General features: G+C 41.9%; 1 protein-coding gene across 3 annotated transcripts in view; it reads right to left on the reverse strand.

The window, feature by feature from the left end:
• PCGF3 (polycomb group ring finger 3) overlaps positions 1–10835 on the reverse strand; it is a 54310-nt gene extending 43475 nt beyond the window's left edge. For all 3 annotated transcript variants that reach the window (XM_064641571.1, XM_064641572.1, XM_064641573.1), the window contains exon 1: positions 10562–10835. The gene's annotated coding sequence lies outside the window, so the exon portion shown is untranslated. The remainder of the gene's footprint in view (positions 1–10561) is intronic.
• Between the last annotated feature and the right edge of the window lie 577 nt (positions 10836–11412).

Consider the following 11412-nt stretch of genomic DNA (forward strand, 5'->3'; position numbering starts at 1 on the left):
TTCAGCAGAATAACAGTGTTTGAAAACATTATACCTTTAAAGCCATCACATTCCATTTATTTTCATTTTCTTGTCACCATTAGGTCTAGTGTTCTGCACACATGTAGGAATGGAGGGAAGAAGTTAAATGTCTAGCAAACGAAAACACGCATTATCTTCCACAATGAAATGACAGTTCACATAAAAAAATACCTGCAATTATCAAACCTTTTCCTGTTTTGTTGGGTTTTGGTTTGGGGGTTTGTTTTGTTTTGTTTCAGGTTGTTGGTTTCTTTGTGGTTTTGTTTTTATGTTTCGCTGTCAATGTTGCAGCAAAGATTTCCAAAGTTTATGCAGTGAAAAAAACCCATCTTAACAGATAATCTAATAATATGTCACAGTTCAAGAAAACCTCATAGTGCAAATGGAATATCATTCAATCATCCTAAACTTTGCATCAAAGTAATTCTTAACAGGTAGTTCTGCAAACTCTAACCAAAAGGCAGAGCAACACCATTACAACATCACTATCTTGTCTGTCAGTGTCCTAATACTGCAACATGACACTGGTTTAGGGGACAAGGACTCTAGACAGAAAAATCCAGTGGACAACAACAGCATCAGAGACTTCAGCACTTACAACTGAATTCTTCGCTGTGACCTAATCAATGCTGTGACATGATATCTGCTGCTTTATTTAAAACAGTAGGCAGGAGCTGAAAGGTCTAAATTATTAAGGCAGCAAAATAATTTCACCATTTGTGCAAGGGCCTCGACAACCTCACTTCTGCAGTGTTAGAAATGACAAGCTGCAACTGTCCACACCCCTTGCTGGAGAAGGCCACCTTGAAGCTAAAATTCCTTACACATCAGGTGATTATTTTAACAGAATATTAGCATAAATCACTGATGAAGGCAACTTTATGGTAGTACAGGCTTAATGTAGCAGAAGAGCAAGGAAAAAACTCTTCAGGAAAAAAGGCAGGTGTAATGAGAGCTAGATCCACCAACTTGCCTGACAGACAAAATTCTCAACTGCTATTCTTACAGCATACATTAGTAAGATCTCTCAAAATGATAGTCTGTACTCAGATTCAGTAGTTTTAGTCCATAACCAAGTTGAAGACATGCTCTGCATTTAGATCTTTGCACAAAGGTCTTCAGAATCCCTTAAAACAAGGCACTGATGTTGGCATTTACAGGTAATGTTAGTGAAAATAAATAAGTTGAAACAGAAAACAAATTGCTAATCAGCTAGATCTTGCCAACTTCAAGTACGAAAGACAGCACTTACAGAAAAGTGAAACAAAGTAATAGACTTAATGAAAAATAAAATCTGTAGAAGAATGGAACAGTGGATCAGCTTCTTGGGTTTTTTGTAGAAGAGACACTTTGTGAAAAACCAGTATGAAAGCAGACAAACAACGACTCAATGGCTTTAATGCTGCTGCAAGGAGTCATGACAGCATTTCACATGGACATAATGATTCTATGATATACTCTAGAACTTTTCTACTCCACGGTAGCAGATCAGAAAGCAGCAAATTACAAAGAAAGCAGCGTCTTCTATTAACTAAAGCTTTTTATATTTACCTTTGACTCATTCTGTATGAAAGGGTATCCGTCATTAGAAACATCACTGAACTTAGAGAGTGATCAAAGAATTGATGATCAGCATTCAAAGAGAGAGCTGTTACCACACATTGATACAAACTACTCAAAAACTGCAGAAAGAAAATATTCTCTGAAAAGGCTCAGCCTAAACAGAGTCTGACAGTCCATGCAAAGTATAAGTAAATAAGCAAACACCATCTCTGCTACTTATCATAATAATTGTATTCCAGGTATACTTTAAGTCTCCCCATAGGAATTTTTAAAAGTAAAATCACTTTCATAAACCCTTATTGCTTCCTACAACAAATTTCAAACACTAGATGGATGTGTGACATGCAGCAAAAAGAGAAGAAAGTCCTTCAGTGCAGAATATTAACTACTGCAGCCTGCCAGTAGCCTCTATAGGGTTGAATTTGGTTCCTCTCTGCAATTCACCGAGAACTACTATTGGAGATTGAACTGCCATAAGAGAAAATCAAAACAACGTACCAACATTAACAAAAACGCAGTAGTGACATCTACACTGTCACTGTCTCCCTCCATTCTTCAGAACACACCTTAATAATCATCACAACAAACAGGCATCAGTAGAAGTTTGGCTGACAAGGTCAGAGAGGACCATGTCTCACAGAGATCTCCACACAGCAAACCCCAGGCATCTGAAAGACTTTTTGTTCTCAGTATTTACCGTGTGTAGGTCTCTTCATACTTGAAAGAAGTAATTTCAGAGGGGAAAAAAAAGATGAAGAAAAGCTCATTCCTTTGGTTTTGGATTAAAGCTGTGAGGAGAGAGCTGAATTTTGGGGGTTTTTTTTCCATTTGAATGCTAAAATTGTCAAACTCTGCAGATGGTGATAATGGATGAGTAAGTCGAAAAAAGGTTACTTATCATGGGAAGCCATAAGTGGTTAAGGAATCTGAGGGAGAAGCAAAAGCAGCTCATTTTTCCTTTGTCTTCACTCTTCCAGTGAATATATTTTAGGGTAACATCAGGCATAATAATGGAGGTTACAGAAGAGGATTCCAAAATCTTTTCACATATGCTGACACCCCGTACTTCCCCATTCTAAAGATCAAACAAATGTCTATGACACTTTCCAAACACCTCCAGAAATTCAACTCACTGTCAACTCATGCTTGTGCTTGAAGACTAAATGCTCTGACAGAGCACTGGCTTTGGAAGTCTACCTGAGGTTCCAATATGAAAGTCATGAAGGGAGGAACTGAAACCTGGGGACAGCATGTACTTCCTCTTCCCAAAGGGAAACAGCAAAAATAATTCATTTGAAGACCATAATTCATTTACATACTTGATCACAGAATAGCGTATATATAGGATTAGTCCTACACCTATTTTCATCCCATGGCATTGAAAACTCAATGAATACATATAAAGGCCAGGGTAAAATACATCTTTGTTCAAAAAAAACCCAAAAAACCCACCAAAACCAAAGGGAAACAAACCAAGAAATTATACTGTCTGTATCTGCAAAAATTCATCCAAATTCAAGCCATTGTTAGTCATTAAATCATAATTACACAACCCAAGAGCTATTATTATCTAGGAAAAATAACCTTACATAATTTGAATAACTGTTACAGATTAGAGCAAATTAACTCTGATAAACAATTTCCAGTGGTAGCACCTAAGATTATACCTAAAAAGTTACATTAAAAATTAGAGCAACTAACACAGCACTTTTTCTGCCTATGTACTTTGACGATAATGAAAAGAAACCTTCAAGATTCACTTAATACCACATGGATCAATTTGCACAGACAGCTTCTGGTAACTTCTATCAAAATCTGAAAGAACCTGACAAGTAAGGTGAACTGAAGAAAACTGCTCCACTAGCTACCCAGAATCCTTTTTACCTGGTCTGGTGCCATCTACATTACCTCAGACACACACCTATACAAGTCTAGACTACTTTTCTTGTGGCCAGTGGTCAAAGAAAGAAGGATGAATGAAGCATTTTACCAATATAAACACAAGACTTCTTTATGGAATAACCTGATCTTTGAAGGGATTTCGACCTCGTTCTAGTCAGTCAAGAAAGAGAAGTACAAGATTAGAAACGCAAAATTAATAAACTGGTATGAAAATAAACTATTTACTCTGGTGCCACCAAGTATAATGCTACTGTTAACAAGTATATGTGTTATTAAAAAGTACATTTCATTTAAACTCCTCTTAGTCAATAATAGTTAGATTGAAACTTTTGGTAAAATAAGGTATTGCTAGAGTATTCCAATGACAGAAAAAGCATATATGGATTTTTCCAGAGAAAAATACAAAAATATTGGTCATCTCTCTGCAATTTGTCTGAGAACAGTATAAGCATAGACCAAAGAACTTTCTTTTACCAAGATTTTAACTAAAAATCTGTGAAGTAATCTTCGTCTCATGGTAACCCAACACAAAAAGCATGATCTTAAAGCATAAAGATGCAAGGCTACTTTGCAATCAGTTTAAGAAAACTGCTATAGGAAAAGACAGTTTAATTATTTCATTCAACAAATTAAACACGTGCATGGAAACGTTACTAAAACAGGTAAGTATTTATCTGTAACCCCATGAATTTCACTCAAGAGTGAAATTTTTTTACTGATCTCTTTACATACCGAAGAACTTCTCCACAAGTGCAGACTTTTGCACAGGGAAAGAGCAACTTGTACTTGTGAATAAGAAATTCTAAGCAAGCATTTAACAAGTGGTGACGTTATGCTTGCTTTCCCTGAAAAAGACTGAGTAAAGCTTAAAAAACAGACAGTAGAACCAACTAGAACAATGGTAAAGAAAGACTAAACCTTTGCTGTAGCACTGCAGCTGGAGGGGGTGGGCAGCTTTCCTAAGCGCAGCCAGAAGCAACCAGGCAAACATTGTATATTAGTTGGGGGTCCACACCCGAGAAGAAAGGAATAACTTCAAAGATGGAAGGAAAAACATTACACGCATCAAGAAGACTGGTTTGAATACAGCGCGTTAGCACTCTTAAGTGAGCAAACAGCATTAGAAGTATCTTTAACAGATACAAATTTAACAAGAGCTACACTTTGAAATATAAATAATTTGATATAGAAACAGGGGCATATGTATTCTTAGCAGTGTGTATGACTAGGTAATTAAACAAGCACATAAAAAATTCCCTTACCTCTTCCTATTTTGAATCCTGAAATCAATATCCGAGTCCTTGTGTCTAGAACATAGTTCATATTTTAGGAAAAAACATAAATTAAACAAAATCCAGTGATTATCACAACAGAACAGTACGAAATACAATCATCTGAAATGCAGGAGTTAAGATCCCAGACCATTTTGACCTTAGTCCCAAGACAGAGCTTAAGCTTCCAGATGTCTCTACATCCAAACGATTTCTGGAAAAAGTCGCTCTGAAGGAACAAAGCGTGGCATTATGTTAAAAAAAAAAAAAAATCTCATTCCTCAAATTTATTCTACTGACTGCCACTGCTTAGTGCAACAAATAATTTTTTTTATAATAAAAAAACCACTTTGTCTGACAAGTTAAAATTTGGCAATGTCCTTTCACTAAGTAACCAACTGACCCATGGCTTTCATGATGCCAATCTGTGTCCTCAAACTAATAGTTCAGATACCACAAGAAATGTCAGAGATAGCTATTCATAAATAAAGAATATATAACTTGGCCAGCTGTACTGTACCTTTCAGCTTGCTCTTTCACGTGACAAACTAGAAAAAAATGTACAGCACAACACATTACCTGAAAACTCATCAAATGCTGCACTGATGTGTTTCCATGAATAAAGGACATGTATGATAACAAACACTACATTCATGTTTGCATGCATATTGCAAAAGTGTAACAGAGCTGACCTGTTCTGGCGTAACATCACCCGTAATTCACACAAAATTTATATTACATATAAAGTAACTGTGACATTACTCGACAATAATTAACTAAAGATAGTATCATATACTGTGTGGTTATGTGGAGAGCAAAAAGAAAGTTCTTAAATAAAAGTAAAAAGCTTGACATGATGGCCATTTGCAAGTCAGCAAATAACATCATACTCATTCTGGTATCTTGAAAAAACTTTTCCTCTCTTGATTAAGCAAATACTGCACAGCATATTTTCACTGACACCAAACACACACAGAATGCTTTCTATCTTAAATCAAAATGAATTTATGGTTTCCAATAATAAGGACAGTCTCAGTTTCAAACAAGAAGGATCCTTATTTTGCTGCCAAAACATGAGCCTTTCTAATGTAGACAAAGTTCTAAATTATTATCAGTTACAAAGTCAGAATAGTAGTTAGTTATCTCTTAAGATCCTTCCAAATAAATGTCCGTAGGGATAAGTCTCCTCCTTGATACTTTGCAGAGATAGAAAATAATGGCAGACCTAGTTTAAGTGAGTTCTTCTACTGTCAGCAAAACTACAAAAAGGACTGGTTTCCACACTTGTGTATTTCTTCCTTACAAACTCACCGTACCTTATACTAACGCCACTACATATACCTCTTATTTTCACCAGTTCTCACCCCTACCCCCTCAACAATTTCCCCCACTGGCTCTATCTACTTATAATTGTGATTTAAAAACAGGCAGTCATAACTGTGAGAACAGTCATTTTCTGGCACAAAGAACAAGTAACTTGAGCTCACCATAGTTCGTCATTCCCCCTAATTTTGAATGATCTGTACCACTCCCTACTCTTGAAAAGTATGTGTTGTGTTTGTCAAAAAAAATAAAGAGACCCTTAAGTTCCTACATATAGTTTGAAGTTCCTAGTATAAAGTATTGCTTCGAATTAAGGAGAAGGAGAAAGAGGGGGAAAAAAGAGAACTCAGTGCTGGTTTATCCCTTCCTACAATGCTGGCTCTCCAATATGACTGCAAGACTTCAGGTCTCCACAGTAGTAACCTTCAATCAAACTTTCAGTGGTAAATGAGACTTTCATTCTCACTAGTTCTCACCACGCTGGGTATTTCACTTTCATAGTCTGCTGATTTAAGTACAGGCGCGCTTATTCCATAAAATTAACTTGAGAAAATCTAATTTTAAGCCCATCTGCGAGGCAACAGCAGCACGAGTGGTGACTGAGGTAAGTCAGGGGGTGAGGATTAAATCAAGCTGTACAGGGGGGTTCCCGAGCTCAGGGACTCCCAAGCAACAGCCCAGAGCCCCCTCCAGACAGGAAAGCCCCCACAGACAGGGAAGCCCTCACGAACTAATCAGGCTGGGGATGAACAGATCGAGAGCAGCCACGCCAAGAAGGACTGGGGGTGCTGGTGGGTGAGAGGCTGGACATGACCCAGCCATGTGCACTCACAGCCCAGAAAGCCAATTGTGTCCTGGGCTGCGTCAAAGCAGGGTGGCCAGCAGGGAAAGGGAGGGGATTCTGTCCCTCTGCTCTGCTCTGGTGAGACCCCACCTGGAACATTCTCGGGTCCAGCTCCGGGGTCCTCAGCACAGGGAGGACATCAACCTGTTGGACTGAGTCCACAGGAGGGCCACGAAGATGATCAGAAGGCTGGAGCACTTCTGCTGTGAGGAAAGGCTGAGAGAATAGGGATTGTTCAGCCTGGAGAAGAAAAAGCTTCAGGGTCACCTAATTGTAGCCTTCCAGTACCTGAATGGAGCCTACATGAGAGCTGGAGAGGGACATTTTACAAGGGTGTGTATTGACAGGACAAGGGGCAATGGATTCAAACCGAAAGAGAGCAGGTTTAGATTAGATCCTAGGTGTGAGAGTGGTGAGGCACAAGAACAGGTTGCCCAGGAAAACTGTGGATGCCCCACCCCTGAAGCGTTCAAGGCCAAGCTGGATGGGGCTCTAAGCAACTTGGTTTAATGGAAGACCTCCCTCCTCATGGCAGGGGGTTGGATCTAGACTATCTTTAAAGTCCCTTCCAACCCAAACCATTCTATTATTCTATGAATTTAGATAAAATCAGCAAGTTTTCCGTTGGCTTTTTAGAGCAATTATAGAACAAACCACTGTTTACAGTGTTTCTTCTTTTAGCAATGAAGCAGTGTTACATATCACAATGGAAAAGATTGCTTTGAACACAAAATAACCTGTTTCTTTTTTCCCTTTTATTGCATATATGACTTTCACATCCTAGCTAAACTTGCAGTCAATAACAAGAAGTAAACAGCAAGCTTACATTTTAAAAAGAGAGGTGTAAGGAATACTGTAAGTTTACTTCAAGACAGAGCTTCAAAATAAGTCTTGTATAAACTAAAAGACATGGGCAGCTTCTGCCTGGCTTTTAACCTACTACAATCAAACTGCCCTGAGCAGGTTTTCCTCTACATTTCCTTTAAGTATGACAGCACACCTAACTTGGCAAATCAGAGAAGTTCCAACTATCTTTAAACATCTTCACTAGCAATGAAAAAAGAGACCAGAGTTTAGATTAATAAACTCTCAGGAATGCCGACAGTTTTAAATCCACTGCACATCCAAACACCATTATCAGTACAGGTTTCCACTTGGTAATTCTAATTCCACACACGTGCCAAAGGGAGAAAACGTTTCTTTTATAACATACAAGATGTCCTTATACTTTCTTGTAAGCTGGTATCATATCTTAAGACAGTAGCTGAAGAGTGAAATGCTATCAACATGCGTTTCAAAATACCATGTCCACGTCTACCTCACAGGTAGTACCCAGCTTGGAGCTTTCAATGCAAATGCTCCTACTGCTTCTAACAGTGTTTCCCAGAGAGTTCAGGAATTTAATCTGGAATTACTTCAGTCCTGGGAGATCATTACTTGACAAAAGCTAGAAAGGCCACAACACCTACATTAAACAGCCACGTGTAAAAAAAGAAATTCAAGCTATTAAAGCAAGTGTAGAATAGTCCTTGACGAGAAAACTTACCTGTATCTCAAATACAAAGCTTTGAGAAGACGTCCTCTAAATCACTTAAGTAGACAGGAGAAGTGAGAGCAGGACAGCTGCAGCGACCAAAAGCTGTACTTTACAGTCTCTTAGTAGCAGAAATCTTTCCTAGCATGGTAATTAATTTCTGTCATTCCAGGCATTAGTATTAGGCTAGGATAATTACAAACTCTAAGTCGACTTCATTACAACATTTACAAGTGCTAAGTCTTGATTTTCTATGGTGACAGCAGAGTAACAAGATCAAGCAGGCCAGATCAGCCCACAGAGAGAAATCAAAATAGATTTTCCTCAAAAAGTGGTTTATGAAATGTTATATTTCCAAGCTCTCTATCACAGTACACCTAAGCATCTCTAGAAAATCGCATGACCCTCTTCTAATGCATCCTACATGTTTTCACCAAGTACCTTTGGTTCTGCACAGGTTCTGTACTCTCTTAAATATTCTCAAATTACCAACAAATACAACTTAAAAAGAAACAGAAAGGCTGCTGATTTCTGTTTCTATTCACCTTTGTAACCAAACAAAGAATTTTATGAATTGCAGAGCACCTTTATGAGGTACATGATGAGCATTGCAGTTGAGATTCTCACCTGACTTGCCATTAGAAGAACAAACAAAGATTCACAAGTATCCTACACAACAATAATCAATAATAATTTTTAAAAAGCACATTACATAGTACTAAAAAGACTCAAAACAACATATTTAGGATATACGTAATTTATGCTAAATTTATGCATAAAGGAGACCAATCTACATTGGAAGACACATATGTGGGATACTCCTTAAACATAAAGGCTCACTCGACTTTTCTTTTTTTTTAACTCAAAGCTTTTCATCCACAAACTTAACTCTTCAGTGAAACACATGAAGACAATTACACAGCATTATTTTGCAAGATGCCAAAAAAAATATTTTCAGCAAGTTCCAGAGTACATACAGGTAATAAAACAGAATTTCTTTAACTGGTTTCTCAAAAGGCATGCATTTCATACAGAAAGCATGAAAGGGCTAAACTGATTTGACAGAAAGCATGCATAGACTAACAGTTTTGTAACAATTAAAAAAAAAAAAGAGAGAAAATGTGAACATGCAAAGTAACAAAAGAACACCTAAGTACGTCATAAGTCATAATAATCAAACCTCCTGTGAGCCTTACTAACTTTGGGACATGCTAAACTTTCCACACAGGACACCGAAGTAATAATCAACACTTTCAGACTAAAAGTGACCAACTTAAAAGGCCAAATGTGACACCACCACAACTCACCAGAACTCAGTGGCTTAGAAAACTATCAGAACTTTTTAATATGAAATACACATATATGTACATATGTCCTTACACCCTGAAACAATTCAAAGCACCAGCATTCCACACTTTACCTGTGAGTATCAATTCCCTCCCTATTTCTCACGACTTCGAATCCCAGACACACAGCACTGGATCCACATACCTGCACGGCTGAGGTCGCGCACCCAAGGGACGCGTCCCCCTCTGTTCTCCAGCTTACTGGAAACGCCATCCACACCCCTCCCCTCAGACACCCTTTCTCCCTAAGCCTGGAGCCTTGCCCAGACCCCCCCCCCCACACAACAGGCAACTCCTCCCGAGGGTAGGAAGGTGTGGGGCGGGGGGTGTGGGGGTTTCCTTTCCCCCAGCAGCCAAGAGCCACCTTTCCCCGGCGCGGGGACGCGCAGCCGGACAGGGACAGGGACACGGACAGGGACAGGCGCTCCCGCGGCCCGCGGGGCGCTCCCTGACGAGTGAACCACACAGAACCCCGACCCCGCCTGTGACCGGCCCCCGCCCGCCCCGAAAGTTCGAGCGCAGCCCCCCCCAGCCCCCGGCCCGCTCCTCCGCAGCCCCCCACGCCCCGGGGCGGAGAGGACCCTCGCCCCGCACCCCCTCCCCCCGCCCTTCCCGTACCCCGCGGCCCCCACCGCAAATACCCCGCGGAGGGCGGGGGATCGCCGGGCCCGCCCCGCCCCCGAGCCCCTCAGCTGCCCTCCAGCCCCTCGGCGGGGCAAGGCCGGGACCCCCGCGCACCCCCCGGCCCTGCACTGACCTGACGGGGGGGGGCGCGGCCGCCGCTCGGGGCTACAGCGGGGGCTCCCCCCGCCGCCGCCAACCCTCCGCTCCCCGGCCCGTCCTCCTCCGGGCGCCACCGTAGAGCAGAGAGCAGAGGGGTCGGAAGCGCGAGGCGGAGGGGGAACACCGGTCCCTCTTCCCCTTCCCAGGAAAATTAAAAGGAAAAAAAAAAAGGGGGGGGGGGGAATTAAAGGGCTCGGCCCGGAGTTTAAAACAAAGAGGCGGAAATAGCCGAGCGCGGCCCGACCGGAGCCGAGCGGGGGCGCCGCGCTCGCGGCGCATGCGCGAGGGGCGCTCACCCGAGAGCGGCGCCGGCCGCCCCCTCCTCCCTCCCCCGGGGAGAGGGGCCGGGAAAGGGGGTCCTGGAGTCCCGGGAAAGGGGGTCCTGGAGTCCCGGGAAAGGGGGTCCTGGAGCCCCCGCCGGGCCGGGCCCCGACCGCGTCACCGCGGCGTGGAGTCACGGGCTGCTCCGAGCTGGAAGGGACGCGGAGGCATCATCGAGTGCGGCTCTTACCCCTGCTCAGGACCATCCCCAAGAGTCACACCGTGTGCCCGAGAGCACTGACCAAGCGCTTCTTGAACTCTTGCCAGGCTTGGTGCTGGGACCACTTCGCTGGGGAGCCCGTTCCAGTGCACAGGCACCCTCTGGGGGAAGAACCTTTTTCTAATATCCAGCTTAAATGTTCCCCTGACTTCAGGCCATTCCCTTGGGTCCTGTCACTGGTGACCACAGAGCAGAAATCAGTGTCTGCCTCCCCTTGTGAGGAAGTTCTAGACTGCAATGAGGTTTCCCCTCAGTGTCTTCTTCTCCAGGCTGAACAGACCAAG

This window comes from Pseudopipra pipra, chromosome Z (assembly GCF_036250125.1).
Source record: "Pseudopipra pipra isolate bDixPip1 chromosome Z, bDixPip1.hap1, whole genome shotgun sequence".
Lineage (NCBI taxonomy): Eukaryota > Metazoa > Chordata > Aves > Passeriformes > Pipridae > Pseudopipra > Pseudopipra pipra.